At 35.7% G+C, this 10395-nt stretch overlaps 1 long non-coding RNA gene across 1 annotated transcript; it reads right to left on the bottom strand.

Moving 5' to 3' along the window:
• Positions 1 to 8194: 8194 nt before the first annotated feature.
• On the bottom strand, positions 8195 to 9882 carry LOC147789866 (uncharacterized). The gene is made up of 4 exons (XR_015423141.1): positions 9553 to 9882; positions 9204 to 9342; positions 9041 to 9112; positions 8195 to 8344 (listed from the first exon to the last, which is right to left on the bottom strand). It is a non-coding gene; the product is annotated as an uncharacterized LOC147789866 (long non-coding RNA).
• Positions 9883 to 10395: the final 513 nt, after the last annotated feature.

Here is a 10395-nt window from a genome sequence, read left to right on the forward strand (position 1 = left end):
GACCTTTATGAAAATTCTATGACGTTTTCAAGATCCTTGAAGACTCGAAATATGATAGGAAATTCATATGACACTTATTTATGATATTAAGGGTAAATATAAAAGATTTTAGGGAATTAAAACAATTTTGGACTATGAATCAAGATTTAAAATAGGTAACTATCCATCGAGACAATTTATAAGAAACCAAAGAAAAGCCTATTTGACAATGTTTCCTATGAAAGTTACCAAATGCTCAAACTCTAGCTTGACCACAAATCAAATACAGAAAGTCGTAACTAGGTCCATGTGATTTACTAGTGCATTCTATTTGCATTGGGATAGGGTGGAGTTCTTAACGAGTTTCATGTCATGATTTTGACTCCAAAAATTTACTAGAATTGGGGTAGGTAGCCAAAAGAGAAGAGGTATTACAAATTTCTTGATTTTTTATGGGAAAATAGGCAAATTTGTATATGGAATTCATCTACAAAGACCAGACATTAATGATGAACCAAATCAAGTGGACACAAACAATAATGAGGAAAGGAAAACAATTCTTTCTTTCTTTTTAATTATTAAAAATATAGAGAACGAACAATTTTAATTGGAAACATTCCTCTAATGAATTCCCGGGGAACTCCTATAGTAAATGGACTATACAGAATTGTGATCCGTCAAATATTGCAAAGCCCCGGTATCTATTACCGATCAGAATTGGACTGTAACAAAATTTCAGTCTATACCAGCACCGTAATATTTTATTGGGTAGGAAGATTCAAATTAGAGGTAGATCGAGAAGCAATGATATGAGCGCGTATGTGTAGGAAACAAAAAATATCTATTATAGTTCTACCATCAGCTATCGGTTTGAATCTTAACAGAAATTCTCCCCAATGTTTCTACCCCTAATTTTTCTTTGTCTTTCTGAGAGAGGGAAAAAAAATGTGGATCAAAAGAAAATGCCATTTGAGATATTTTAAAATCAGATTTCGAGAATGTATGAACAGAAAGGTCAATGAGTGAACCTTTAGCTAAGTTTAGAGAATTTGATTTGGAGAACCATGTAAAGGAGAAACTAGTAAAACTATTGATCAAGTAGATTGAAAAAAAAAAAATTGGGAGAAATTCTTCCGATTGAGTAAGTTTGCCAACCTTACGGTACACATGAACATTTGTTTCAATGAAGCACCTGAGTTAGATGAATTATGTTGCCCATGAAATTTTAGAAGAAGGCTTAATATGACATGATAATGTTATGTATGAAATTTGGTGACCATTACGTTATGATAATGGGCTAAACCAAGTATAGGTGTAAAATGATTAAAATGCCCCTATAACTATGTACCAGTAGTTTATGACCAAGTGACCTCTAAATGACATGAAATTTGATGAGGATCCTTGTGTCATGGTGTAAAGGGATTACACAAAGTTACAAGGTGTAACGACCAGGGAAAGAAAGAAAGAAAGAAAGAAAAAAAAAAGACAGAAACTACAAGAGAGAGAGATTTTGCCGAACCCACGCGAAACGACGGCCACAGCACGTCCAGCCTCCAGCCCACGACTCCTAGCACCATCAGGATACCTGCAAAGAGAAAAAAGACAGAAACTACAAGAGAGAGAGATTTCAGGAAAAAAAAGTCGGCCAGTGTCGAGTTTCTCCGACGAACCCTCAAACAACCCTCAAACCGACACCAAACGACCTGTTACCACCACGAGAAGGATCCCTAACGAAAGCACGATAACTCAAGGTGCGTTTTGTACTTTTTCATAAACACCGTTGTCGGTAACAGTCAGAAAATTGGGTTTTTCCTAATCGTTCATATATCTGTGCTTCTAGGGACCTTTAGGCAGCAAAACTTCCAGAAAAGAAAGAAGAACGACAAATAAAGAGGAAGAGGAAAAGAGAGGACCGAAATCGGCAACGGAAACGTCGTGGGAAGGAGAGAGAAAACTCGCTGGAAAATCGGCCGAATTCGGGTAAGGAAGACGAGATCCACGGATCTGGGTCAACCCAAACCCAGAACCCAAGAGGATTAGCCCATTCTTTCCCACAGACCAGCCCAGAAGTTACGGTTCAGTTGAACCAACCCAAGACCAGACCCACGGTCCAATCGAGTCGGCCTGCAACCCAAAAAAAACTTTCGGCCCAACGATAGTCTTGGCCCAATAGCCTTTGTAGCCCGCGACTCGGACCACGACCTGAACCGGACTACGACCCGCGCTTCGACCCAACGCTACCGCACGACGTGGCTCTCTCTGCTGTTGCCACGTGTCAAATAGCGGCGCAAGCGGTCCCTCGGCTCGGCTCGGCGCAAATGGCTCGGGCTCCCTCCGGCGGCTTCCAGCGGCTGTTCGGCTCGGCTCACCTGTTTTCAGCCCGGTTTCCACTGTTTTGACCCTCTCGAATCTATTTTTGGCCCCGATTAAGGTATCTGAGGCCGTTTTAGAGCCGTATTTCACATTTATTAAATTATAGGTAAATTAATTGTGAAATATTAAAGGAAAGTGGTGAACGGTGTGATAGGAAACAAACCCCGGCGACGTAGGAAGCAACTCTCACGGAACGGGAGCTTACGTTTAGCTATTTAGGGAGTACTTCGGCCAAGGCCAACCAAGTAAGTGGCCTTACTATAGGATAGGCTAAAAAAATTGTATGAGTTATGATGATGTGCGGATTACAATGCTTGATGATAGGTGCAATATATACATATTTTGATGAATGACACTTGATATGTTTGATGCACTTTGTGGCATTATGATGAGTATGATGATTGCATGATGTTTACCTTAATATGATGATGTTTTTCATATTGAGCATGCTAGATGATGATGAGTGCCATATTGCATCATGTCGTTAGATCGACATAAGACACAACCCTAAGAGCGTGAAAATGATATTAATATAAATATCCACAAGTATGTGTTACCTAGAGTAACAAGAAATGAGACTAGTGGGTTGTGTCAGAAGAGACATTACGATGGATTTAGAGGGATCTCATACATATTGTATGTTCATAAGCATAGGGCTACTTTCCCAAGAGATGATGAGTGCGGGCGCGCACCTTTGAGATTCGAATCACTCCACAAGCAAGATTGATCATGTCGAGCTTGAATGATTCTACATGCAATCTAAACTACATAGAATTGCAAATAAACTTAGCCATTGGCTAAAGAATAGCACAAATGCTTCTTTTACTCTATTTTCCAAGTCTCTTACAAATACAACATACATGGCTTTATATAGCCTTAAAATGAAACTATTAAAGGCATTCCGTGAATTGTAACATTCATACTTAATCGTCATAATTAACCATTATGTAAAGGTAACCTAAAGTAAATAAAAAGTCTTAAAATATATTAATGAAATACAATAATTCTAAATTGATTTCTGACATATATAGTGGCACCTTATTTTTAATAGGTAAACAAGGATTTTACAATTATAGGCTCTTAGTTTATTTATAAATCATATATCATTCACATTTGTTACGTCATTCTTGTATCTTATTACATACCTACATGTCACATATCTGGCATTTAGGCTCTACTAGTTTATCCAAACTCAACTTAAGGTTCTAGTTCTGTATCTTCAAAGCTTTTCATCGTTTAGCTTAGTCGGAGATCTTTTGATTCATCGATTTTCGCTATTCGGCTCATTAGGAATATCCTGAAGTTCTAGATTAGTTGTTTCTAGTCCCTTCATACCTATTCATTTTTTATGTTTCAAGGATATTATACATTAATTCTAATTCTACTCAAAAGTTTTGAAATTTCTAACATACCAAATATGTCTAAACAACAACCTACAATTACCCTTTTCCAAAATAATACCTATCCTTAATCATATTGTTAATTAAAGTTTGATGTTATTATTTTTTAAGGGTTAATATAAAATTGAAACCTCTAAATTTTGACTCAAGAATAAATGTTTTAACAAATTCTTGACTTTTATTTAGGTTAATTATAATTACAAAACTGGGTAAGCTTAATAATATGTAACAGCTCAAACTCACTGCCAGGAGATGTTGTCTTTAAATTAACCCAACCCAATTTTATAACTCGGGCTTTTCGGTTTCAAAAATTCATCCAACTCAATCCTTGTTTTGCTGCTTCAACCATATATAGCCAATCACACATTTAGCTCAAACATCCATTCTCGGTGAATGACCTCTAAAATTAAAGTAGATAGGTTCATTAATAACAAAATCGTCTCCAATCACGATAGCCATAATTGCGCCTCTATTGGGTCTCTTGCGCTTCCACTAAAGGTACGCGGGTTGTATCATTTGAAATCCCAAAAATATCTTGCCCCTCATGTAGACTACGAGCTGTTGGCTTGCTCGGTGGCCACCATTATTTGAATCATGACCTAGAACGATTCCCACATCAGATTCGTCGTGGGGTCTATTCCTGCCAGTGGTGCTGTTGGAGGTGGCGCAACCACGTATGTTCTTGTTACATAGCCTTAACAAGTTGGGCTCCCTCTACCTCTACCCCTTCCTCGAACAGGGGGTTGTCCTTGTTACATAGCCTTAACAAGTTGGGCTCCCTCTACCTCTACCCCTTCCTCGAACAGGGGGTTGTCCCCTTTCTCGATGTCCTCTTCCACGTCCTCTAGACGGAATGGTTCTAAACAACCACACAATTTTTCCTAAGTCTACTATGAAGTAACATAAACTACATAATGTTCTATATGATCATACACATATAATTAAGCGAACAATCATGCAGTCAACAACAATCTAGTCTACGAAATACATTTATAATGTACAAGTAGTAACAATATACATAATCAATGACATTTCATTTTCTTATCTTACGCGTGACATACCTGATGGTGATGGAGCATAGCGGTGAGACCACGGAACATGCCAGGCCTACCTCGTAGGCTAGTCAACAAAATCTATAACCTAGAGCAATGATACCAACTATAACGACCCTAGTTTTCTACTTACTTAAAATCACTACCACATACATGACGTGACATCTTGTGGAAAAATATTTATTTAAAATGTCTTCATTAAACAATGTTACATGTTTAAGAAAAAAATCTTAAAATAATACAATTGAAAAATTAAGATTGACATAAGTAAAAAAAAAAAAAAAAAAAAAAAGCCCTATACTAACCTACAGTTTACGAAATTAAGTGCAACTACCCTATGCATGTGCCCTAATCTTTTAATTTGTGATGCCGCGGTCAACCGTGTCTTGCGATCTGAAATATAAAAGTAGCACGTTTCTTAAGTATTTTAAGAAATATTCAGTACGTGATCCCACTATTAGGGTTAGAAAATGTAAAGACATGTAAAATGAATGAGACCTATCATATAAAAACCATATTCCCTTAGGTTACTACCCTAACTGGATCATTGAATTTGTATTTACTACTCTACACACGGACCTCATTCTGGTTGGGCTAGTGTTCTCTAGTGCTATTGCTAGACACCCGAAAGGAGTAGCGATCGTCGTAGCATCATATAAAATATGATATTCATAATATACATGTTCATACTCATCACAATACGGTAATATCTTGATGCATGATATGTATAACAATGTATGAGATCCCAACATTTCACATTAATTAAATCATGTAAGACAACCCCCTTCCATTTTTCTTCGTATCATATAATTTATACCAAAGCCTCTCCAACATCTCTCGAGGTTGTGTATCATGTAAAAACATATTAATGTGTATCATCGTGTCATACATCGTGTTATATCATTTCTGCACATATCATATTCTACAATATACAGTATCATCTCACATATCATATCAAATTATATATCATATCATATTATAGACATCACACATATCAAACACATGACACCAGTTTATTCAAACTCAAGTTAACGTTCTAGTTTATAACTTCATAGCTTTTAATTGTTTAGCCTAGTCGGAGATCTTTTGGTTCATTGGTTCTTGCTATTTGGCTCATTAGGAATATCACGAGGTTCTAGGCTAATCTGGTGAGTTGTTTGCTAGTCCCTTCATTCGTAACCAACCTATTATTTTATTTTTATTTTTTAAGGATATTAATCAATAATTCTAATTGTGCGAGAAAGTTTTGAAATTTCTAATATCCCAAACCAGTCTAAACAACCTGCTCATACCCTTTTAAAAAATATACTTATAATTACTGTCCTTTTGTTAATTAAAGTTTCCCATATCTAATTTCCAAACCAATTTGATGTTATAATTACTGTCCTTTTGTTAATTAAAGTTTCCCATATCTAATTTCCAAACCAATTTGATGTTATTATTGTGTAAGGCCATGATTATAAAGTTAAAACTTCTCAATTTTGATTCAAGAATAAATGTTTTAATAAATTATTGGCTTCTATTTAAGTTAATGTTAATGACAAAACCTCGTAAGCTTAACTACGTGTAACAATCCAATCCCACTGCTGCTATCAGATATTGTCATCGTTGGGCTTTCCCTTACGTATTTCTCGTCAAAGTTTTAAAACACGCATGTTAAAGATAGGTTACCATACTTTTTTGTTTTCCTCTCCCATCAATGTTGGATCTTACATTACATATCCTTACAGAAGAAAAAAGTTGGTGACAGTTTGGTTTATATTTTTTTTTTTCTCAGGCTTAAAGAATGGTAGATGACTATACATTTTCTACTTGTATTTTTTGTTCTATTTTTAGGAAAAATAGGATTTATGGTTTTGTAATTATAGAAATATCATATATTTGGCATATGCATCAACAAAAATCTACTATTTAGGTTTATATTTATGAGCTAATTTAATTTATAGACATTATATAATGGATTGGCAAGAAGGAAACTTAACCATCACATCAAACCATTCAAAATATTTTCAACCCAAAGAATATGGCAGAGATTAGTAGTTTGAAGTTGAGTTTCATTATTGTGATGATACTGTTGGTTGTGTCTCGTTCTGGTAAAATTTCTAGTTCTTCGTTTTTTGTTTGTCTCTTTGAATGTTAAAATTTCAATAGAGAAGCCTTCTAACACAAATCACATGTTAAGTGTTCAAAAGTTTCAAGCATAATGTTAAATGTTTAAATATTATTACAGTTGAAGTTGAGGGGATGTCGCCACTGGTAATAAAGAGAAGCCTTCTAAAACAAATCGCATGCAACACCTCTGCTGACTGTGGAGATCATACTTGTTCGTGTTCTGAAATCGGTTTATGCATTTGTTTTAAATCGGCAACAAAAGAATTGAAGCTCAATAATATGCAATTTGAAGACCTCAAACAATAAGATCTCAAGAATTAAGTGTTAATCAGAACCGAACTAATATGTTTGTGATTGTTAGTGTGGGCACTAAATTCAATCATTGGGGCAAGAATAAATGAATCATATAGCTACAATACGATAATATATGTATATGTATATTCTGTTATCTTTTTGACACTTTGCTATGTTTGCTTATTGTTTTTTGGACAACAAACTAATTTGAATCCTTACCAATAGTCCTAAAAAAATAATTAAATTTGGTACGAGATAGTAATAATGCATTCAATATATTTAAAAATAATAGAAAATTTCATGACTAGTCTATCGAGTTTGTAAAAGAAAATGACATCATTGTTAAGGAAATTTCATAGTGAATGATAGAACAGATGAGGAAGACTATCCCTAGGCGCTCACAAATGTGTAACAACTCTTGCCCAAGATTTAAATCAAGATTCAAAATCTTGATTCAACACCTAATGGCTCCAGTATTCCCATGCTAGTAGTCACCTTACTTACGCTTGCTTCTAACAGTGAAAATTATTCCCACAAACCAATACGAGTTGTCCTAACATACTTTGTCCTCACTCACATGTATTATAGGAAAATTTCTAAAACGTCACCCAACATAGAATTACTCCAAACAAAGTATGTTAAAAAATGAAGTTTCTATGATTGAGCCACTAAAAAGGAAGATGCACATTGTTGGAATAGGTTGTAACCTTTATTTCCTTTTAAGACTTTCTTAGTCATCCTAACTTCAGGATCACTCTCACTCTGATATGTTCTCAATTCATTCATGTACTCCTCTTTACTCAGGTGTCACATACCCACAAGATTTCTCCTTGGTTTGCCCCTCAATCACATCTTACTGTGAGAGGTATTTGTAACACCCCGCTCATCGTCAACGCGATTCACAGGAGTTACTACTGACCTCGATAATAAACTCCGACAACCAATGATAAATTTCAAAAAAAATATTTCCAAAAACATCAAGTAAAACATTTAAAACGAGTGCTATTTAAACTTAAAACAACCGAAGTAGATTCTCGACAACGAAACCATAATTACATAAACAGACCCAGACATGGATTCCCAGTAGTCTCTAGCCCGCTGGTCTCGTCCTCGGTTGGCCTGCATCATCTAAATCTGGAAAGAAAAGTTATAATAATTTTGATGAGTAATTAGATTACTCAGTAAGTAGCTAACTTATCATTCACGGGTTCATAACTAATCTTTCCAGGTGTTTTTAAGCTTTATTCATCACTGACCCCTAGTTCTCTTACTAGGGTCATCTGTTCGTTAATGAGGTATCTCAGCTACCTCCAGCTAGGTTACTGACTCTCCTTCGATATGCTTATCTAGAATTTTCGGACTCGTATGTAAGACTCGCTCTCGGTCAAATACGGCCCGTCTACTAATTGCTCTGGCGGCCTGTTTATCTCATATACCAACGGTCAGGAGTACTCATGCTCCCTGACTTAGCACACAGCGCGTTGGCCAGGAACTCCGCGGGAATTAGTAGACTATCATACTCATATAAATAAGCCATAGCTCAACAACCAATAAGCATATCTAGAGTCATAACCTTTCCATTAACATGCATAACATACTCACAGTTACTGTTACTGCATGCTTTCATACATGTATCATGTTCAACACATAGAACATTCTGACAATCATTTATATCATGCTTACATCACAGGCAAGCAGTCACAATATACAATAAACACTCAATATCATCAAAGCTCATCATAACATATTAAGCTCTTAATCAGGTAAACAACATACTCACATGTTGTAAAACAAGTTAAGAACTAGTTCAAAGGTCGATACGCTACTTACTTGGTTTCGAACTCCTTTTCCCCCTTGAATGTACGTTTAATAGTATTTCAACACAATTCCTTCCTATCAGACCTATATTTTATCAATTTCAACATAAGTATAGACCAATTTTGATAGGACAGGTCAAAAGGAGTCGAACGGGACAAACCGGAAGCCAAAATACCTGCTCACGCGCCCTCACGCGCCAAGACAAGGTCGGGGTTCGTTTCTCACGCGCCTGATCCGCGCGCAATCGCACTCCCACTCGCGGCCTCCCACGCGCCTCGCGTGTCCTTCACGCGCTCGTCTTCAACCTCTCCTCCCTGCCATTTTTTTCCCAATCTTTTCCTTTAATACCCGTTGTGTCCCGAAGCAAAAATTTCATCTCTACCGCTCGAATTTCGTTCTGATTTCTTCTACAACATTATAGATCTTCTAACTACGGTTCTAACAAGCCTTATTTCATAACTTATTATGCAATATGAATCAAGATATCGAGATTTAAAGGTTCGGTGATATGGGTTTTTCGTTACCTTCGAATCACCGTCCGATTCAGCTCGTGGCCGTATCCCCCTTCCTCAAATGATTCCTCAGCAACAACCCCTCTTCCTTTACCCTCGATTGATGTCCAATTTTAAGCAACCAAAACTCGAATTCTCAAAAATTTCCTCCTCTGTTTTCTGGGTTTTTCGCTAATCACTCTTCTTCGTTTTTCTTCCTTTTTAAAACCTAATCAAGGCCCTAATACGCCTCCATACCCTCTAACAATCCACTCATCCATCCCATGCCTCCAGCCTACGCGTCCGCCGCCCCTCATCCCCCTTTACAGCAGCTGCTTGACGCAGCTGCTTCGTTTCGATATTTTTTTTTTTTTTTTTTTTTTTTTTTTTTTTTTAAATTATTATTATTATTATTATTATTATTTTTTTTTTTTTTTTTTTTTTTTTTTTTTTAAATTATTATTATTATTATTATTTTTTTTTTTTTTATAATAATAATTATTATTATTATCATCATCATCATCAAACACACAACAAATAAATACATATTATCATTATTTTAGGTTGTTACAGTATTGCTCTTATCCCAATTATAATGACTCTAATTTTCTATTAAAACCAAGGTCGCAACTACATGCATAATATAACTAGAATGCGTGGAGAAATTCATTTAAAAGAAATGACGCTATGGACTTAAACGTTCGTAATAAATTTTTTAAAACAATATAACGAGAAATAAATAGCATAAATTTTTTAAATAAAATAAGAAAATGATCCATAATCTAACCTAAGAACTACATATAACATGTATGCATCTACCCAAACTTCAATTCTAGATTTCTACTTACCTCGAGTCACTACCGTCATTAAAGAATA

This window comes from Cucurbita pepo, chromosome 12 (assembly GCF_057944985.1).
Source record: "Cucurbita pepo subsp. pepo isolate OVF chromosome 12, ASM5794498v1, whole genome shotgun sequence".
Classification (NCBI taxonomy): domain Eukaryota; kingdom Viridiplantae; phylum Streptophyta; class Magnoliopsida; order Cucurbitales; family Cucurbitaceae; genus Cucurbita; species Cucurbita pepo.